Raw genomic sequence first — 22,993 nt, forward strand, 5'->3', positions numbered from 1 at the left:
TTCTCCAGCCAGTTTCAGGACTCTTCTAGCTGTATGAGTTTTTTGTCTTGTCTGAGTGTTTTACGTTTCACAGTGCCCTTAAGCCCAGGGTACCTGGTGCACTATATAAATGTAAAAACAAACAAACAAGGATGGAGAACAACAACAAAACCAAAGAACACACAGGATTCCCAAGGACTATTCTGACATGCAGGATTCCTCCTGGGCAACACTACACTGACCTGGCCGCTTTCAGGTTGACTGTAAAGACAGACATCTATTGATGAAATTAAATTACACTGGGTGGTAAAAGAAAACTCAAGTAGTTAGTGCTATGGACATGTAAACTCATCCACACAAGGCTCACTGTAAAATAGATGTCTTATTTCTAATTCTAACCGACAGTTATTGTGGTAAAGTATTCCTGCAATGTATGTAGTGATAATTGTGGTAATATAAAAAGGTCTTAGAATTTGATGATGTGCCAGAAAGTATCAGGTACAATTCAGAGATTGTGCATACAAAGTTAAATGTAAACCATGCCTGGATCACACCTGAAACACTCGATTTGCTTGCTGCATTACCAGGGCAATTTTAATAACTGCAATTAAAATCGTTTTAGTTACAGTTCTTTGCCTCACAAATGTGATCATTCAGGTGTGTCAGAATTTCGTTTATTTTTATTTTTACATTAACAACATTCCATTGAATTGAATAAATGAGAATTTGGTGTTGCTGCAATGTTAAATGTGCTTATATTTCAAATACATTGCTGAAGAGTGTGAAGTTTGGCGATGACACAGATTCTGAGGTTGCCAAACTGTTCAGGCTAGCCCTAACTAGCATAGCCCTAGACCTTTATAAAGACAAAGCTAAGTGCATATGCCAATTAATATATTAATTATGATTTATATGTACACATGAATTGGATTACTTTATAGGAAATATATTTAATGAAACCATAATCTTTACTGTAAAGAAAACAATACTTTATTCTGAAATGCTTCGCAATAAGAGCATACCTATGAGCCAAAATAAAATCAGAGAAATTATCTAAACCCTGGGGAGGTTTGCGACTTTTCATTTACAAGCCAAAACCTGTCCCAATCCTCCGGGTTCCTTACAGGTAGAAGCAATTGAATCCACCAAGTCAGAGATGCAAAGTTGGAAAAGATACTGGTAACCCTTTTGGCCTGTGGCTGTGTACACTGTTTGAGAGGAGTTTGAGACTAGGGGGAACACTGGGGTAGAATTCTGGGAGAAACAAACTCGGATTCTGGCTCTTTCCACAGTCACCTGATGAAAACATGACAAACACCATCTGATGGTCCGATATATCCAAGGTGCACACAATTGCTATCCACTTTCCTTGATTGAAATTACATTTCTGAAATGTTTGAACAATTTATGGTGCAGGGGGAATCTAGGGGGTAGCCTCCCCTCCCCTATAAACTACCACTAATAAACCATCTACAATATCAAATCTTAGGGTTGGTCTCCCACACTCTCCGTCGAGCTAACACCGAGCTCTTTATAATTTTTTTACAAGTATATATGAAATCATCGACTTGATTTACTTTGCTTAATTGAATTTTACTTAGATCCACTACTATAAAAAGCATAAATACTTAGATCCACTACTATAAAAAGCATAAATACACTTATCAAAACAAAAATCTACAGATCTGATTTCTTTTTAACAATCAATTATTCACTTTCCTACTTAAGTTTGTTCCAATTATTCTTCATAAAAACATATTTGTACAATGAAATCAATAAATATCAATGACCAACTTTCTTATTAATTTAACACAAATCCAAAATGGGACTCTGTATTATGGTCCAACGCTTTTCGAATAGTCAACTATTCTTCTTCAGGGAGATACCCTTTGGATTTTCTACAATTTAATGAGATCTATATAATTACACCTCTTGAAATATTATCAAATATATTCTTAAGAGAGTAATTTTACGTAAACCAACTTATCTATTACCATCCTCTTAATTGTTTTGTCAATCACTAAGTCATTTGCCAATGTACCCAGTGTAGACTTAAAAAAAAGTGTCTTAGTTCTGTATTAGAAGAAGATAATGTTCCAATGTCACTAAATGACTATGTGCAATGGCATGTTCACCTAGCTCTTTACATCATGGTACTCGAAGGTAAAGGGTAAAAGCACTTGATGCGCTTCAATGGACATCTGGAAACATCGAATAAAAAACAAGTAAAAACATTGTGTAAAAACCAAGTTATCCTATTTAAAAACAAACAAGTCAGTGCAAAAAGTTCTTTAATGTGTATTTATCCCATATTATCTATATATCACTGCATGCATTTGCTTACCTTTAGGCAATGTCACTGTGCCTCTAACTGGAGTCAAATGCCATGCATGGCAAAGCAAGCTGCCTCCCTACTCTTATCGCTGTAAATGCCCCCAGCTTCACTCCCCACCTGTCGTGCTGCTGGAGTGATGTCACCAAAAATTGTCCAATATAGTGTGCTCATATACTGGCACTCTAATAAAATTCCCAACTGGCCACCCAGCACGCCACCCGAGGTTACAGGCGGCTCTTAGCCTGTTCATTTACAACTAAGGAAGTTGAAATGGGTGCCTAGGTTCTTCATATAATTTCTCTGAACCAAACGTTCTTGCCTCCCAAAATGCTTCGTGCTTAGCTTTATGGTAATGAGTTCCCTCATCTCATCTGTCAATGTTCAGATCCTTGTGGTACATGGGATAAAATATATCGATTCGAAAGGATATAGAGAGGAGGGAGAGGGGAGAGAGAGGGGAGAGGAGAGAGAGACGAGAGAGGAGGGATAGGGAGAAGAGAGGAGTAAAGAGGGAGAGAGAATGGGAAGGATAGAGTGAAAGAGACGAGCGGATAGGGAGAGGAGTGGGAAGAGGAGAGAGGGACTAGTGGAGAGGGAAGGGAGAAGGGAGAGGAGCGAGAGACAGCTTCTGACAGAAGCAATATAAGAAAGTGAAATAGGACCTATCTGCACGAGGTCTATGGTAGGAGAAGGAGTAGGACACCAAGCTGTAATTCCTCTTTCATGCGTTTTTATGACTTCTAACGCTTTGTGGCGGCTTTTGTGCATTTTTTTAACTTGCTTTGCCACGTTATGTTCTGCTATATGTGATCGCAGGTCTCTGACTGCTTTCTGCTATAACCTGCTACAAATCTACATTCCTCCACACAATAGGCATGCCAAGTTAACCCTCCCAAGAGACATCGGAATACTACACCGCTACAACCAACTTGCATACCACTCCTCAGCCAATGCATCTAAGCACCATGGGCACACAAGGCTCCCCTTCAGACATACATATCTCTATGCTCCAACCTCTGACTTGCAATGCATCACATTAAACAAAACTAGCTGGATGGACATTGCCACTTCGGAAACTACCAGCCGCTGCCCAACACCCCCACTTACCCCTCCCCTGGGCACTGCTACTGATGACAAAGTGATCACTGAGAATCTAGAGGATCAAGCTGAGCAGTCAGAAGCTAAAGTTCCAGACGCTTGCCCTGAAGGTGTGGCTTGAGAGCCAACCAGGTGCCTGCCGCTTCAGTCCACAACCCTGCTGAGAAGCCTGGTATTGAGATACCTTTTACTTGATTGCATTATCCCTCCATGGAGGATGCAAGACTAAAACCTGTGATGCTGCACGCGCCACACTAAAGGTCAGATGACTGATGTGGTATTTCTATCCATGCTGTAAGGGATCTAGTGTGCAACCCCACACTGTATTATTCTGCAGATGCTTACCTTATTGGCAGAGCATGACCATGCAGTGTCTGACAGGAGGATGTCACCATCTGATCAGGGACGTCATTTCACCAAAATGCCAGTGGTAGCAGAAGTGACATCACACGGCCCTTGACCTCTGATGACATCACAGGATGTTGTGTCATTTGACCTCACCCCGAAGTGCCATCACAGGATGCGATGGCACACGACCTTTCACCCCTTGACAAAACAGGAACTGTCATCACATAGCATTGTTCCTAAGTACACTATGAAAAATATGGTTACGATATCACTGTAACGTGTTATACATTTCATACAAGAATGGATCACCAAATGTATCGCTAATATGAGTGTGTATAGGCTCATATTACCAAGTTACTGAGAATGCAAACAGACGCCCAAGGTCAAATGATATTGATGTGTTATTGTATAGCACTTACGCTTAAGCACTTTATATAGAACAAATGTACATAATATTATCCAACCTGTGTTGCTACTCATGTATCGACCTCAGAAGGATGAAAGGCTGAGTTGGCCTTGCTAGGATTCCAACCTGCAGATCACACAAACATCACAGCATAGAGCGCTGAACCCACTGAGCAATCTTACTGGCTATAGTAACATTAGCAATTACATGCCTGAATTTTCTCAAAGTCAGAAAGCAAATTACACTTTCTAGTGGATACAATTAAACTGGAAACTGTGAATAGCAGGCCATTCATCTGCAGGTCTGGTGGACATTTGGCCACATGTCAAGCTTGTGTTGATCTACTTTTCAGGCTTCATAGGTTGGCAAAATACAAACCTTTGGGAGGGTTCATAACTGTGCATAAAAGAATTCAGAGTAGCTCAGGGAAAGCAGCGCACTCACACAGCATCTTGTACTCTGGGCACTCGTTACCTCATACATATAAACATCCTGAACAGCATGCCATGGAGATAGGAAAGATAGACACATTGTAACAAAGCATTAATTGTGGCACAATTAAATCAAGGGCCACTTTGTGTATTATGGTCAAACATTTCTACACTGTACACAAGCTTTTAGGCACAAGGATGATTTTGTCTGGTGACAGAGGACACTGAGATGTAATGTCTTGTGATGATCGTAACAGAGAGAACGGCAGAAAAAAACAGGCTACAACGGCAACCTGCGAAAAGCAAAATACATAGTCCGAAATGGACGCTTATTCTACTCTAAATGCGTTTTGGAAGTTTGTGTCTGCATTGTGAATTTCAGGTGTTTAAGAACAGACTAAATCAGTGATTCAACCCAGGATGTGTGCCTATAATAAACCTTTAATTAGTCTACCAATTATTGTATAGAATTCCAGAAAGACAAATTGTTTACTCTTCCTATTCTTTCTTATTTAGGGTCGCTCTTAGATTTGTCGAATCCCTTGTTTTTTTTAAGAGGCCTGAACAAGAAAGCCAGCCACTCCAGAAACAAAGAGGCACATGGTGCTGGCCAGAGCCCAGGAGCTTCCGTATGTAAATAAATAAGTAAATAAATGAAAAATATATATTTTTTAAATACATTTCTTTTAGGGGTAGCAAAGGAGACCACAGTGGTAGCAAAGAAGACCAGAGGGTTCGCAGTTGCGAACATTGGCGACCCCCAAATGACGTCCCTGCATCTGATAAAAGGTCCCACCCCAGCTATTGAGTGGGAGATTGAGGCGGGAGTTATACAGTAAACAAAGCTCCTCTTTTTGTCCTGCACCTTCATTCATACATTGAATGTCTCAATAATGCAAGCTATATCTTACACGCTAGGTATGTGACATAAAGGAAGCTTTCACCTAACATCAGTGCCATTCGAACGTGTCACACAGCTGAAATAGTCACTGCTGCATTTTACCATGAGACTACATCTATGTAGCGGCGGATTCAGCAGGTGGCCACGCAGCAAATGCCAATCGGGCCCTCCTGCAGATCCCCCTGCCCTGCCTCTCTCACCTGTTTCCTAACCAGAAGATTGAAAGCCTCGAATTGTAGGCTGCCAAAACCAAGCCCTTTCATGTGCAAAGTACAACGACACGACAAACAACTATGGCTGAAAAAAGCCTCCCAGTGAGGTCTAAATTATCTTTTGAACACCTTTTTCAGCAGAACCTTTACACCAGAAGGAAGTAACAGGTAACTGAAAGTGAATACTGTCTATGACACTTGAAGTGTGATGGTTGCGTGATTTTAAATGATGGGGGTGCATAACAAGCTGCATGAAACAATGAGCTTGTCATGCATTTTATTTCCCTTTGTGTTTTAGGAGATTTTTTAAAGGCTTGCATTACTTCGCATGCTGGAAATGGTAGGCTTCCATTCAGAATGTGGAGAAGAAAGCCACACTCTTTTTGCTCAACATGTTTCTACAATGACAGATATACACGGAGAGTCACAATAGCATTACTAAGCTGAGGAGGCAGCAAAACGTCAGTGTGACAGTATTATTTGAATAAAAATAATCTTGAAAAACCTTTCATGGTTTCGTCTGCTCTCTTCACCAGATGTAATTATACAGCGGATTGTTTTGTTGCAGTGTGCACCCGTTCGCTTTTTGCTGCTCACTGTTCGGCAAACGTTTGGTTTCAAATAATATATATATATATATATATATATATATATATATATATATATATATATATATATATATATATATATATTGCAGAAAAGAAGGAAAAGGCGAATCGCACTCCCGCAGGCACGAAAACAAATGGCAGGTTCAATATGGGGTCGGAAAAAACACAACAGACACAGTAGAAGAATTACTGATGTCTTTAATGTTTTTTATAAAATTTTGAGAAAAAAATGCATCGTGCAAAGAACAAATGCACAAAATAGTGCAGCACATAAAAGACAAAACAACAGCAGGACGCCTAGGTGTAGCAGCCTGCAAACAACGCGTTTCGTGCTATACTGAGCGATTGATCACGTAAGGGGGAGTGAATTAGGCAGTGATAAATACACTACGAGCAAGCAGCCCCTTAACCATGTCTATGGCAGCAGCTGCTTACAACACATGAGGAAACAAGCGCGGCCATGTTGGAAGGTAGTGTGTACAGGCAAAAACAGAGAAATGAAAGCACAGTGCATTTCCAAAAGCTCTGTCAGTGATCAGTAGGTAGAAAGTGGCACTGACCAAAATGTAAAACATTATGTGGAACATAATAGTCCCAATATACAGTCAAAACCGTATACATATAGGAATATTTATATAGATGCCTTGCTAGAAATAAATGCACAGTGCATTAAATAGCAGTGTAATGACCACATGGCACAGATAGTATAATAGCCACACTCAAAATAAAAAAAACAACATTGGAATTAACCTAATGCAAATGTACAATCAACCTCATGTAGTGAGTAAACAAAACATGTTATTCCCAACACTCAAATAAAAATACAGCAGAATTGCAATGAAAAAAGGTCAGCCGAAATTAGATGTAAAATTAAGTCAAAAACAGTGGGACTAGACCAAAATGTTAAAAATGTCAGCATAGCAGTGCAAAAGGCAAGATAATATGTGCAAACAGCGAGAATAACAACTAGACCATGAGATGTCAGTTGTTCAGTGCAAATAAGCAGAACGAGTAGCAAGACACAATGTGCCTAACAGCAAGAATAGCAGCTATATCATGAGATATCAGTTGTACAGTGCAAATGAGCAAAACGAGCAGCAAGACAACAAAGTGCCTAACCAACTTCAAAATTGAAGATGTTATAAAGTGCAAGTGCATTAGCATTATGGACTGTGCAAAATCCAAAAGATAACAGCTATTCCGTTAAGGTGCAAATGCGTATACAGTAATAATAGACCATGATGTAAAAGCACACAAAGCCAAAGGCTGAAAGCAGCATGACAAATCCAGGCCACACAGCCGGCTGGACCAGCAAAGTCATAACATTGTGGAAAAAATGAACAATGCCGAGGAGAGAAGGGAAAGACACAGCTATATAAGAAAAGAGACTACATGTAGGTCACCAGGATAAACTAGACATGGTTAATAGAACATTACCCTATAATGTATATATATATATATATATGTTTGAAGCAAAGAAAAGAACCGCAAAGCAGCGGCTCACAGCGGCACTCCTCCATCCAGCATTCCTCAAGACAAAGTACGCCTCTCACGCATATTCCATTTGTAAAAAATGTCCTTTATTTTTGGTATGGACTACAAAGAGCACACCCTTGAAAAATTGCAATAACGCGTTTCACCCTAAAGTGGGCTTCGTCAGATTGGAACTAACACCATGTTTACATCAACTTATATTATGTTTCCTGTTTGGCTTCGTTTCCATTTCCTGTGTTGTGACCACTAGACCGCTATTTTTGTCTTTGTTATTTCCTCTGTTGGAAGCGGCCATATGGATAGGTATATTTTGCCGCTGACTTTTAAAGTTGCAGAGAAGATAAATATTATGAAATACAAGTGCAAACAATCACATTAAAGACATATAGCATTATATGTGATTAAATATGACAACATATAGCCAAACTTCATATACATGACGACATATTTATACTTTTAATTATGCATGCGGAATGAGAGTGCGCATGTATATGTGTATATACACATGTGTACATTCATTATCATTCTATGTTGTTAAACCTTATGCTTAAGATCTTAAGGTGCCTGGTATTTAACTTAGATTTAATCTCAATTAGTTTCTTGGGAGAAATCTCATATCTTTGGCAAATATTGTTACTCTCTGAATAATTAGTTAAATCTTTATAAAAAGATATTATTATTTGATTAAAAATTCAATACAAACTATGATAAAGTGCCTAGCGCAAAGTGCAATATCACCTGATTGTAATATCCTGTGCAAATATGCTGCATATGCTTGAAGAGATTGAATGTCTCCTCAAATAAAGTGCCTAGTGCTTATTATGCAATATTGGCTGATTGTAATGCCGGACAGGGATATACTATATACATCAAAATGTATTCCTTATTTTATCTTATAAAGTGCATAGTGCCTTACAATACAGCATTAATACTATGAACAATATGTATAAAATTGAGTATTTCATTAGATTGTAATTTGCCATTCAAATATGTCCACACCTGTATATTGTTTTGGTTCAACTGAGTAAATTTACCTGCTTTATATAGTCGCCACCTGTCAAGTGAGTATGTACATATTTCCATTTATAAAACCACATTCTAATGTCTCATTATGTCTAAGGTGACTTAATTTATCCCTTTCTCTTTTGTTCGCCTAGCCTTTTTTAAATCTAAGTCGCAGGGTGTTAGTAAAAACATCTTAAGCAATTATGCTAAAAGTTAGGATGTCTAAAAGTGCTAATGTGTACTAAAATTAAAACCTTTATTTGTTTGTTTGTTTTTATTACTTATATTGCGCACCAGACCCAAGGGTAACCGGGCGCATTTTATAAGCCAGCTCAAAACTTTGTTACAAGATCACATGGCAAAAATAGCAAAAATAGAGCAACAAGAATAATATACAACAAAATGTACAGGAGTATACACAAAATATACAGGAATATACAGCATGTAAAGTGTAAAAGCATGTATTTACGGTCCTAAGCAGAAATTCCTAGGCTTGAATAAGTCCAGGCAGTAGATGATCTAAAGTGTGTCTGCATTTTTGATCCACGGTATAAGGTTGTGTCGGAAGGTGGGGTAGGGTTGGTCAGTCTTCAAGGTGGATGGTAGGGCGTTCCAGAGTTGAGCTGCTTTCACCTGAAAGCTGCAGCCACCGACTTTAGTCAGTTTGACTCTAGGTATGGATAGGTTATTGGAGTTAGCAGATCTAGTAAGTCTTGTTGGTTTTAGTTTGGTGAATCTGGCAGAGAGGTACTGCAGTGTAGCGTTGTTAAGGCATTTGTGGACCAAAGAGGCAACTTTTAGTTGGATTTTCTCCTGAGTAGAGAGCCAGTTGTTAGCTCGTCTGAGTGCGGTGATGTGGGCTCTCCTGGGAATGCAAAGTGCTGCTCTAAGTGCGTTGTTCTGCAGAATTTGAATTCTTTTGATGACTTCCTGGTTAGCCCCAATATAGAGCGAATTGCAGTAGTCCAGTTTTGATAACCCGAGCGCTCTCGCGAGTGTGATGCAGCTATCGTTTGATAGGAAGGGTTTGCCTGCTCTTATCAATTTGCAGGTGTAGGCGGTTGCTGAAGCCATCGCATTGACCTGCTTGTTGAAAGAAAGGGTGGAGTCCAGGTAGAAACCCAATTTGCAGGTGTTGGGCGGTTGTGATTTGGTTGTTGTTGATATTGAAGGAGGAGTATTTGGGGCCCAGTTTTTTTAGGGTGGGGGGTGTGCCCAGGATGATGATTATAGTTTTGTCATCATTCAGGCATAAACCGTGTGTGGCCATCCATGCCTGGATGATGAGATACACTCTGTTCACCAAGGCCAAATCCTTGTCGTAATCACCGGTAAGTGGTAGGAGAATCTGGGTATCATCTGCATAATTAGTGTCGGTGATACCAAGAAGGTCCAGATTATCGAAAAGGGGCTTAGTAAAGATGAGTGTAGGCAAAACACAGGATCCTTGGGGCACACCACATGTAATGGGGATGGAGTCTGCTGCCGCAATGGTGGAGAAGACTCTCATTGTCCTGTTATTGAGGAAGGATTGGATCCATTTTGTGGCTTCTTCTGAGAAGTGCGCGGCTATATCCAGGTGCCTGCAAAGGACCTTGTGGTCAACAAGGTCAAATGCGGCTGATAAGTCCAGGAGTAGGAGTAAGGCTGGTTTGCCTTGATCCCTTAGCTCATCAATTTGCGCCTTTAGGTCTAAGAGGGCAGTTTCGGTTCCATGCTGGGGACGGAAGCCAGACTGCCGTACTCCTAGTAAATTGTTGTTTTCAAGGTGTTTCTGTATTTGTGAGTACGCCACTTTATCTATGATTTTTAAGAGGAATGGCACAGTGGTGATTGGGCGGTAGTTCGTGGGTATGGCAGGGTCTAGTGTCTGTTTTTTAAGCAAAGGGAGTACCCAAGATTCTTTTAGGTTGCTTGGTATGGACCCTGTAGCGAATGAGGCGTTAATGAGTTTTGAGATAAAGGACGCAGCTAGAGACCTGGCTCCCTTTATCATTTGAGGTGGACATTGATCCCCCTGGCAATTAGATGGTTTGAGTGACAGTATGATTTTTTCTGTCTCAATAGTAGATACTTTTGAGAATTTGAAGCGAGGGTAGTTGGTGCTATTTTTAGGAGGGGTGATATCTGTTTTGGGCTTAGTGTCGAGACTGAGCCAGGATTTTTTCGTGGCAATTTTAGATTGGAGAGATGTTACTTTATTAGCTAGGGCTTGCTGAATGTTGGTGCACCATGTTTTATCTTTGACACAGTTGTCAGGCACTGGGATGGGGGATTCTGTTTCCTTTAGGATAATGAAGAGTTCTTTCATGCTAGAGTTGGCTTGGGCTATTCTAGTGTTGTAGGTTTCCCGTTTGGCTGCTAGTATTTCCTTTTTGTAGAGGGTAGATATATCTCTCAGGGTGCTTTTATTTTCTTCCGTTGGTTGTAATTTCCATGCGACCTCGCATTGTCTTTTTTTGGTACGAAGAGTTTTTAGATGGGGGGTGTACCAGGAGTTGAGGTGGGCTTTAAGTTTGCTGCGTCTCACTTTGAGTGGTGCAATTATGTCCAAGGCAGAGGACATGACTTTGTTGTACTCGTTCACTAGTGTTTCAGGGTCCAGGTTGTCTCGTAGTGAATTAAGTGTGGGGAGGATGAGCGGGAGTAGGTTGTCCGGGGTGATGTTTTTCTTGTTTCTGGTTGGGATAGATGGTGCTGGCTGGAATGAGGCGGTAGTGGGTCTGATCGTTTCTAGAGCAAAAGTTATAAGGAGATGGTCTGTCCAAATTAGTGGGGAGATCGATAGGATGGAGGCATTGCAGTTGTGGTCTGCCACCCAATCGAGTATTCTACCCTTGTTGTGGGTAGGGTGAAGTACTTTTTGTGAGAAGCCTAGTTCAGAGAGTAGGTTGGCTATTCGAGTTGCCTGTGGGTCATTTTGGTCATTGAAGCCTAGGTTAAGATCCCCTAGCAGGATGACTTGTGATGAATGTTTTAGGTTGTGCGATAGGATGGTAGAGATGTCCTCCTCAAAGGTTCCAATAGGGCCTGGAGGTCTATAGATAAGGTGGATAGTGAGGGGTTTGGGAGTTGTTAATAGCTAGTTTAGCTGTTAGGCTTTCCCATGATTTAGTGTTGTTCGAGCCTGATGGATAGGTTAGATTTAATAATAAGGGCTATGCCCCCTCCGCGGGCTTCGCCTCTATCTGCCCTTAGGATGGTATAGCCGTTGGGGGTTGCTAACATAATGGCTGGTCCTGCGGCGGCATGTAGCCAGGATTCCGTGATGGCCAGGAAGTCAACATTTTCGGTCTGGATAAGATCAGCAATCTCAATGGCATGAGCAATCAAGGACCTAGCATTAACTAGTGCACCTTTTAGAAGTGGGCTGGTGGATGGGGTGTGCATGTCTTTTCCTGGGTTGTGGCAGGAGTGTGCATACGTGCATTTTGTGTCTCTGAGTGTAGGCTGTGTGGTTTTTCTATGCCCCTATTATGTGAGGATTTGCTACGGTTAGATATGGTCAGTGTTCTGGCGCATGGTTCATATAGTTTTGCAAGTCTGGCTCGGAGTCTAGCATTTCTAGATATGGTATTGCATGGTTTAGATTCGAGGGTTCTATGTTGTTGAGGTTCTTCAGTTTGGTCATTCCGACTCAATAATGGTTGAGGTGGAGTCTGTGTCATGGCAGGGGAGTGAGCTGAGCGTTGGGGGGTGGTGTATTCAATGGTGGGAGTGAGTCTGGGTATGTGGACTAGGAGTGTTGTTAGAGTGAGAAGGGCTAGTGTGGCTTGTAAGGTTTGCATCTTGTGACATCACCGTGGAGGGTGGCAGATAGAACTAGAGTAGGCTGTGTAATCCGGCCTGATCAGGGTTGGGGCCTGTGCGGATAAGGCAGGTAACTCAGGTATAGTAGATGGCGACTAAGTTTGGGACGGTGGCAATTGACTAGAGTACAATCGGCAGTACAGTTGACAAGTACATATTTCAATAGGCAGGCTAAATGTAGCTATCATAGGCGGGCTGAATGCAGCATATTATCATAGGTAGGCTAAGTTCAGCATTCAGAGTACAGCTTTCAGTGGGCAGGCTAAATGTAGCTATCATAGGCGGTACATGTACAGGTAGTGGACAACTAGGCAAGTACAGGTAGTGGCAGACAAGGCAAGTAAAGATGAGCTAACTATGGCAGTGTATCACCTAAATGCGAGAGTCACAACGCAGCCAAGGACACCTTGGGATACATGAAGTAGCTAGCTTCACCTATTGACGACCGTAAGGCATAGCACAAGTCAGAAGGCACAGCACAAATCAGGTGTGGTCTATTGGCGACCATAAGGCACAACACAGATCAGAGGCACAGCACAAATCAAGTGTGGTCTATTGGCGACCATAAGGTGACTATAAGGCACAACACAGATCAGAGGCACAGCACAAATCAAGTGTGGTCTATTGGCGACCATAAGGCGACTATAAGGCACAACACAAATCAGAGGCAAAGCACAAATCAGGTGTGGTCTATTGGCGACCATAAGACACAACACAGATCAGAGGCACAGCACAAATCAAGTGTGGTCTGTTGGCGACCATGAGGCGACTATAAGGCACAAGGCAGATCAGAGGCACAGCACAAATCAAGTGTGGTCTGTTGGCGACCATTAGGCGACTATAAGGCACAACACAAATCAGAGGCATAGCACAAATCAATTGTGGTCTATTGGCGACCATAAGGCACAACACAAAATCAGAGGCACAGCACAAATCAATTGTGGTCTATTGGCGACCCTAGGTGCAGCACATGATGCATTGTGGCAGCGTCTGAGTCCAGAATAGAACAAGGGCTGGATTGGGCAGCGCCTGAGTTCGGGTAGGACACTTGAGCCAATAAAGCCGTGGGGCAGCAGCTGAGTTCCGGGTCGTTCCTAAGGCTGCCGAGCTAAAAGTGTCATGGGCGAGGGCGGTAATAGTGTGCCAGAGCGCAGATCTATAGGCGCAAGCTGGCAGGATAGAATGCTAAGGTGCAATTATCTATGGCAGAGAAAACAATCATGTTGTCGAACTCTAAAGTGCAGCAGAGAGAGGCATCTGGCCTACCTTGCATTTTGCACGGCACACGGGCCTCGATCCTATCGGCTGCTGCTTCTGTGGTGGGTGGAGAGAGCTCCTGCTCCTCCCTGGTGTAGTCGGTGCAGTCGGGGATGCTTTCGGGTGTGAGGGCTCCAACACAGCCAATCGGTTCCGGTCGGGAAAGTAGGTTGGTTGTTGCGCTCACATGCGCTAAACAGGGACAAACAGGGCCTTATACTGGCCTTTGAGTGGCCGCCGGCTATTCCGCCTGCCGGCAGAAGTTAGTGATTAAATACACTAGTTGCTAGGCGACTGGGGAAGCCGAGCCTCGTCTTCATGCCGCGTCGCGCCCGACATTTTGTTTCGGGAAGAAATGTCGGCGCGATGCGGTGCGGGCATGGATGGATCAGCGGTGCTTGACCTTGATGTGGGGGCAGTGTGGGCAGATGGGGGGGGGGACCTGGCAGGGCTGGTGGTTTCACCTCCAACCCTGGGAGGGATGCCCTTTGCGGTCGCGGTCGTGGTCGCGGTCGCTGCGCTGCATCCAGGAGTTGGAGCGCGTGGGTGGCTGTTAGTGGGGGCTCCTGCCCGCGCCACTTCTGGGTCTCGTGTAGCCCCTACAGGGGCAAAACGGGACCTTATACTGGCCTTTATAAACCACAGTTAAATATACATTTAAGAAAAAAAGGTCACACTTTAGAAAATCACACAAAAAAAACACATAGGGGGTAATTCATAGAATTCAGCGCACAAGTGGCGCACGCGGCTGGCGCACAGTGTGCGCGTGCAAATCCCTACGCCAGCCGCGTGCGCCAAAACCCATTTCCGCGCACAGCGTATTCATGGATTCCAGCCACCAAAACCAGCCGTGGCGCACAGTGGCGCAGCGACCTTGCAGCAGCGCCAGTTACGCCCCCAAGAACGCCTTCCGCGCAGGGAAAAGCCATCAAAATCCCCAATCCAGCGCAAAGGGCTGCGCTAACCCTGTACCAGCACGGCAAGCGGGCTACGTGTATCACTGGGGTGCGCGGGAAGTACCTCACGCGATTGGCCCTGTGCGAGCAAGGTACGCGTATTACAGGGGTGCGCGGGAAGTTCCACATGCGATTGGCCTGTGCGCGTGTATTTCAGGGGTGCGCGGGAAGTTCCACACGCGATTGGCCTGGGCGCGTGTATTTCAGGGGCTCGCGGGTGGTTTCACACGCGATCGGCCCTGGGGGAGCGTGTGCGTGTATTTCAGGGGTGCGTGAGAAGTTCCACACGCGATTGGCCTGGGCGCGTGTATTTCAGGGGTGCGCGGGAAGTTCCACACGCGATTGGCCTGGGCGCGTGTATTTCAGGGGTGCGTGGGAAGTTCCACACGCGATTGGCCTGGGCGCGTGTATTTCAGGGGTGCGCGGGAAGTTCCACACGCGATTGGCCTGGGCGCGTGTATTCCAGGGGTGCGCGGGAAGTTCCACACGCGATTGGGCTGCGTTTGGGTATTAGGGGTGCGCGCAAAGTTTCACACGCGATTGGGCTGCGTGCGGGTATTAGGGGTGCGTGCAAAGTTGTACACGCGATTGGGCTGCGTGCGGGTATAAGGGGTGCACGCGAAGTTTTACACGCGATTGAGCTGTGTGCGGGTATTACAGGGGTGCACGCACATTTTCACACGCGATTGGGCTGCGTGCGGGTATTAAAGGGGTGCGCGCGAAGTTTTACACGCGATTGGGCTGCGTGCGGGTATTACAGGGGTGCGCACGAAGTTTTACACGCGATTTCAGCAGGGTACGTGTATTTCAGGGGTGCCGGGGAGTCCTACATGTGATTTGCCAGTGTGGGTCCTCCCAGGTGTTCCCTGTACACCCTCCACGGCCCCTGCAGGCAGCCCACACCACAGGGGACTACCCTGCATCCCTGGTCATGTCCCGCAGGCAGCCCACCCAACATGGGCATGCCCCCCAGCAAAGGCACATGTCTCCTTGCACCAATGATCACCAACTCATGTCCCCTTGCACCCCCACCCCCAGCATTGCGGGGCACCTGCCAGCAGGCCCCCACCCATGTCTCCCAGCACCCCCACCCCCCCAGTCACCAGGGGCAGCCTCCACCAGGCCCCCACCCATGTCTCCCAGCACCCCCACCCCCCGTCACCAGGGGCAGCCTCCACCAGGCCCCCACCCATGTCTCCCAGCACCCCCACCCCCCCAGTCACCAGGGGCAGCCTCCACCAGGCCCCCACCCATGTCTCCCAGCACCCCCAGCCCCCCAGTCACCAGGGGCAGCCTCCACCAGGCCCCCACCCATGTCTCCCACCACCCCCACCCCCCCAGTCACCAGGGGCAGCCTCCACCAGGCCCCCACCCATGTCTCCCAGCACCCCCACCCCCCCAGTCACCAGGGGCAGCCTCCACCAGGCCCCCACCCATGTCTCCCACCACCCCCACCCCCCAGCAGTGCAGGGGCACCCACCACCAGGCCCCCACCCATGTCTCCCACCACCCCCACCCCCCCAGTCACCAGGGGCAGCCTCCACCAGACCCCCACCCATGTCTCCCACCACCCCCACCCCCCAGCAGTGCAGGGGCACCCACCACCAGGCCCCCACCCATGTCTCCCACCACCCCCACCCCCCAGCAGTGCAGGGGCACCCACCACCAGGCCCCCACCCATGTCTCCCACCACCCCCACCCCCCCCAGTCACCAGGGGCAGCCTCCACCAGGCCCCCACCCATGTCTCCCAGCACCCCCACCCCCCCAGTCACCAGGGGCAGCCTCCACCAGGCCCCCACCCATGTCTCCCAGCACCGCCACCCCCCCAGTCACCAGGGGCAGCCTCCACCAGGCCCCCACCCATGTCTCCCAGCACCCCCACCCCCCCAGTCACCAGGGGCAGCCTCCACCAGGCCCCCACCCATGTCTCCCAGCACCCCCACCCCCCCAGTCACCAGGGGCAGCCTCCACCAGGCCCCCACCCATGTCTCCCACCACCCCCACCCCCCAGCAGTGCAGGGGCACCCACCACCAGGCCCCCACCCATGTCTCCCACCACCCCCACCCCCCCAGTCACCAGGGGCAGCCTCCACCAGGCCCCCACCCATGTCTCCCAGCACCCCCACCCCCCCAGTCACCAGGGGCAGCCTCCACCAGGCCCCCACCCATGTCTCCCAGCACCCCCACCCCCCCCAGTCACCAGGGGCAGCCTCCACCACCCCCACCCCCCAGCAGTGCAGGGGCACCCACCACCAGGCCCCCACCCATGTCTCCCACCACCCCCACCCCCCCAGTCACCAGGGGCAGCCTCCACCAGGCCCCCACCCATGTCTCCCACCACCCCCACCCCCCAGCAGTGCAGGGGCACCCACCACCAGGCCCCCACCCATGTCTCCCACCACGCCCACCCCCCAGCAGTGCAGGGGCACCCACCACCAGGCCCCCACCCATGTCTCCCACCACCCCCACCCCCCAGCAGTGCAGGGGCAGCCACCACCAGGCCCCCACCCATGTCTCCCACCACCCCCACCCCCCCAGTCACCAGGGGCAGGCTCCACCAGGCCCCCACCCATGTCTCCCAGCACCCCCACCCCCCCAGTCACCAGGGGCAGCCTCCACCAGGCCCCCACCCATGTCTCCCACCACCCCCCAGCACTGTGGGGCACCTGCCAGCAGGCCCCCACCCATGTCCAACTCATGTCACCCACCACCCCCACCCCCCAGCACTGTGGGGCACCTGCCAGCAGGCCCCCACCCATGTCCAACTCATGTCTCCCACCACCCCCACCCCCCAGCACTGTGGGGCACCTGCCAGCAGGCCCCCACCCATGTCCAACTCATGTCTCCCACCACCCCCACCCCCCAGCACTGTGGGGCACCTGCCAGCAGGCCCCCACCCATGTCCAACTCATGTCTCCCACCACCCCCACCCCCCAGCACTGTGGGGCACCTGCCAGCAGGCCCCCACCCATGTCCAACTCATGTCCCCCACCACCCCCACCCCCCAGCACTGTGGGGCATCTGCCAGCAGGCCCCCACCCATGTCCAACTCATTTTCCCCACCACCCCCACCCCCCAGCACTGTGGGGCACCTGCCAGCAGGCCCCCACCCATGTCCAACTCATGTCTCCCCCCACCCCCCCAGCACTGTGGGGCACCTGCCAGCAGGCCCCCACCCATGTCCAACTCATGTTCCCCACCACCCCCACCCCCCAGCACTGTGGGGCACCTGCCAGCAGGCCCCCACTCATGTCCCACTCATGTCCCCTTGCACCCCCACCCCCCAGCACTGTGGGGCACCTGCCAGCAGGCCCCCAACCATGTCCCCCTGCCCCCAGGTCCTGACGATACACAATCATGGCAGTAATGGGCAGCATACCCAGCACAAACACCCAGCCAAGGATTGCATCCACCCACATAGCAAAAGCAATTACATGATACAACCCCAATGGCAAGTATGTAAATGAACACATGTCCGTCACACACACATACACAATGGGTGCAAGTGAATGTCAAAACCCATATCATGACATGCATGAAACCAATGAGAAAATACCACAAAAGAAAGTTATAAAAACATGTATTCTCGAAGAAAATGAAGTAAACTAATCAAACATACAACAATGGGGATAACAAAATAAATTGTCCATGTCCGATAAGTAATGTAAAAATCCAAAAAACAAAGGAATCCAAAAACTAATGTTGTCCAAAGCAAAATCATGGTGAAAAAAAATAAGGAAAAACCATTGCCTCATGGTGAACACAAATATAAATCAAAAAAATGTATTTTAAAAAATCCAACTATACACAAGAATATTCCAGGGTCCATGAGCCCAACACTATAAATGAAACCTACTACTACCTAATAAAAAAACTATATACAGAAAAGTGGCCATTGTCCGAGCGGTCCAAAAAAATCTCAAAAAATAAAGGAAACCTAACACTAAGTAACTAAAGAACTATATACAATGGCAGCGGGCAAGTCCTGCGGCTCACTCTGTGATGTTGCCGGCCAGGGCATCATCGAACTCCATGTCGATGTCCTGGAGGCGGGACTCTGTCCTGGCCCCGAGGTCTCGCAGGGATAACCCCATGTTCACCTCAAACTCCCTGCAAGCTTCCTCGAGGCACTCAGCCCGCCTCAACGCCCGACGCATGGAGAACTCCGCCCTGACCATGGTGAGCCGCTCCTCTTCCGCCCGCTGCCGCTCCGCACCTATCCGCTGGACCAACTGCTCCCACACGGAAGACACTACCATCCCAGGGTTCTCCTGCCCTCCGGCCGATGCCTGCCCCTCTGATCTTGATGGCCCCGAGCCATGATGCCTCCCACGTCGAGCCTGCTGCTGCCTCCGACGCCACTGCCTCTGCCAGCACGACGGCATCCAGGATGATGGAAACCACCGACGCCGTCGTGCACGTGCCCTGCCCGATGATGCCGTCACATCCTCCATCTGCTGGGGTCCAGTTGCTGTGTTGTCCACCCCTGCTGGACCTCTGACTCCCGACTGTGGCAGGGATGGGATCCCCACCGAGCTGGCTGCATTGGTCAGGGCAGGTCCACAGGGGGCCCTGGTGGCATCTGGGCCGGAAGACGGCAAGGAGAACGACTGGCGTATAGTCTCCACAGAGGAGGAGAGGGCCGCCAGATTGGCCGACACATGCAGGAAACCCCCGAACATGGCCGATCCCAATTGGGCCACGTCGGCACGGTGCTCTTCCTGATGACGTGCGTGCTCCTCCTGGGAAGCACGCACGGCATCACGAATCACAGCTGTGCGCATCGCGACCCCAATCAGGACCTTCTCCACACGGCCAGGGGTCCCCTCGTCCGCAGGTGGAGGGGAGTCAGATGACATGGACATCCCCTCTACCTGCGGACGGGCCTGGGACGGGGCATCCCTGCTGGTGCAAGGTGGTGCACCCACAGGTTCAGGGACAGCGACATGCACAGGCCCCTCCACGGTGACCTGTGCTGCCTCCTGCCCCTGCCCCTGGACTGCACCACTTGCACCAGCAGGGATGCCCCCACCAGGCCCCATGTGCGCCTCAGTGGCGGCCTCCTCCTCCTCTGTGGAAACCACCAACCTGGATGGCTCCTCGCCGTCTACCGCCGTAGCAGGCCCCTGTGGGGGCTCACCCACCCCTTCCGCTGCAGCCGTGGGGGCATCCCCGCCGCCTTGCTCCACAGCGTCGTCTCCGCCCTCTCCTTCACTAGCCGCTGCGTAGAGGGAGACATAGAACACAAGCATCAGGGTACTGTACAATGGTCCCCTAGACAGGAAGCAATAGCAGATGAGTGCCACTGTCAAAGTACACTTCCATCATGTCACACCACAACACATGTGTCAGTCCAGGCAAAACACACACAGTGACAGTCATGGTGCGTGCCATGGACATTTCAATGCATGTCCAATGGACTCTCGAATCATACAATGTAATGGGACTCACATGCATCATGGGTCATGCCTATCACATGCACACACTTCACCTCAGTCACATCCATCTGGCCCCGTACACCCCAATCACAGTGCATACAAGGATGACTAGGCTGCATCAGTGAATCTGTACATTGTCACAGACATGTGTCATGCATCCATGGCACTCACAAGTCACAGACACGCAGGTCAGGCACACAGACATGGATACCACATATGTATCTGGCATCAGCACCCATCCCTCGCCCCCACCCATGTCCAGGAACAGAGACTGCCATGCTCTCATGTGTGCAATCTGCACAGGGCTCCCCATGTCGCATTCAAACACATGCAACAACCGTGCGGTTCACACATTACAGGTCGCACATGCATTCCCATGATGTCCCTGCACACATTCATGCGTACATGGCCTATGTCACACATGCAGGCAAGTATCAGACAACCAGCACACTGCAACATGCCCTGTCTCACACAGCAATGCTTGGCCACTTACCGCTCAACTCCAGACGGGTCTCCCTCTCAAGGACCTGGGCGTGGAGCGCTGGGTGTGCGCGTTCCAGGACCCTCAACTGGATGGAACTCATGCGGCCCCGGCCCCCCTCCACGAGGCGCCGGGCCTTCATGAGGGTCCTGGACCTCAAGTCCTCCCAGCGCTTCTTGACCTTCTGGATGGTGCGGGTTGCCACCCCCTCCGCGTTGATGGCAACCACACAGTCGGCCCAGATCCTCTCCCGTCCTTCCCTGTTGGCGCGGGACGATCCGAAGAGGGCATCATACTGCCCCAGGACTTGCTCCACCAGGACACCAACTTCGGTGGCAGTGAAGCTGGTGCCCCTCTGCCCCTCTGGCCGGGGGTTGCCACTGGGGTCAGATGTGGATGTGCCCGACATGGCAACCCCAGGGGCAGGAGTGGGTGGGCAACGGGGTCCTGGGGCTGGGCTGTGGAGCGATGTTATTCGAGTCGGGAGTCTTCTGTACCAGCAGGGGTGGACACAGCAACTGGACCCCTGCAGATGGCTGATGTGCAGGCACCAAATGGCAGGGCACGGTGGCAGCAGGCAGGCAGCAGCAGATGGCACGTGGGAGGCTGCTCGGGGCACTGGGGGGCAGTGATTCGGCCTTCTGGGCAGGAGCGTGGTCTTCCGTGTGTTTTCGCGTGGCCAGCTTGATACGGAGTGATTTGGCACGTGAAAAATCTGCACGTCAGCGTGTAATTCGAGGAAAGGCCCTTAGCGGGTAAGCGCGTCTGCACGCATACGCATTGCCATTGGACAGAAGGCCCCTCGAGCGCAAGCGCCCCTGTGACGTGACGCGTACAGACGTGCATGGGCATTACAGCGCGCGTGAAAAAATGCATGTCCGCGTGTAATACGAGGAAAGGGCCCATGCGTAATCGCGCATTAAAAAGTGCACGTCCGCGTGTAATACGAGGAAAGGGCCCATGCGTAAGCGCGCGTGAAAAACTGCACGTCCGCGTGTAATACGAGGAAAGGGCCCATGCGTAAGCGCGCGTGAAAAACTGCACGTCCGCGTGTAATACGAGGAAAGGGCCCATGAGTAAGCGCGCGTGAAAAACTGCATGTCCGCGTGTAATGCGCGTAATCGCGTGTGAAAAAGTGCACGTCCGCATGTGACGTGACGCGCGAGTGCGTTTCCCTCAGCACGGGTTAAAGGTGAGCGGGCCCAGCAGTTCGCTGTACGTGCCTTTCGTGGAGACCGACGTGTGTTGCTGCTTCCTGTTGTTTCGCGCGCCATCACTACTTCACAGCTCTCAAGGACGTATCTCTTCTTTTGGCGGGGGTATTGGCTACGCGTGTTTTTCTGCATCGCGCTAGTCAGACGGTGAGTCGCAAACGCTCCTTTTCCCACTGCGGGTGCCCCTGTGTATCGCACCCATTTTCGATGTCATCATAGCCTGCGTGTCCCACGCGTACGCGTTATTCGTGTTACTGGGTGCCACCGCGTACTGCGGGAGGTTTAATCCACGCACGTAGGCTGCAGGGTTGCATGCACGGTTTTACAGCAGTTTTGGGGTGCCTGAGCGTTGCGTGTCCCGTCACCACATCACCGGGGTCACATACAGCCTTGCAGGTGCAGGGGGGCTGTTAACATCTTGCTTCCCACCCCCTTCACCCCAATTGCCCAGGTCAGTTGTGCTGTACACCTCCCATTGGCACCACTCCATCTGTGCCAGCACTATTACATCTGTGCCATGGTTGGGAGGCCACCAAAGGTGAGGGGCGCCTCAGCTGGGCGTACTCCTCGTGGCGGGCGTGGTCGGGGACGTGGCCGTGGTGACCAGGGAGTAGGGGGACTCCAGGGTGTCCAGGGCAGCCACAGAGGGGGAAGAGGCAGGGGTGCGCCACTTGAGCACAATGTTGTGCCATGTGTCGGTGCAGCCATGCCACCACCCCCTGTGGTTCCGGGGGATGCAGCTCCTGCATCTGGCACTGGCACCCGTATGACCCGGCAGTCCGTTCCATCGACTGCCACGGGCCCAAGGGTAGCGGTAGCTGCAGGTGCAGCTGTGGACACCGCCACCCAGGCTCAGGGTCTGCCAGCGCAGGCTGCGTTGGCACTTGAAGAGCCCATTGGCGCAGGCCGGGCTGCTCAGACCAAGACACGTGTCCCTGGGGCAGTCATGTCATCTGCTGCCCCGAACAGCCGGGTGTTGGCAAGTGCAGGGGCAGATGCACCCAACAGCACCCCGGTTG

At 49.5% G+C, this 22,993-nt stretch overlaps 1 protein-coding gene across 1 annotated transcript in view; it reads right to left on the minus strand.

Moving 5' to 3' along the window:
• CFAP73 (cilia and flagella associated protein 73) overlaps nucleotides 1–22,993 on the minus strand; it is a 537,992-nt gene that overhangs the window by 352,888 nt on the left and 162,111 nt on the right. The gene's annotated exons all lie outside the window — the stretch shown is intronic.

The sequence above is a fragment of the Ambystoma mexicanum genome, chromosome 10, assembly GCF_040938575.1.
Source record: "Ambystoma mexicanum isolate Mex_15411 chromosome 10, UKY_AmexF1_1, whole genome shotgun sequence".
NCBI lineage: Eukaryota > Metazoa > Chordata > Amphibia > Caudata > Ambystomatidae > Ambystoma > Ambystoma mexicanum.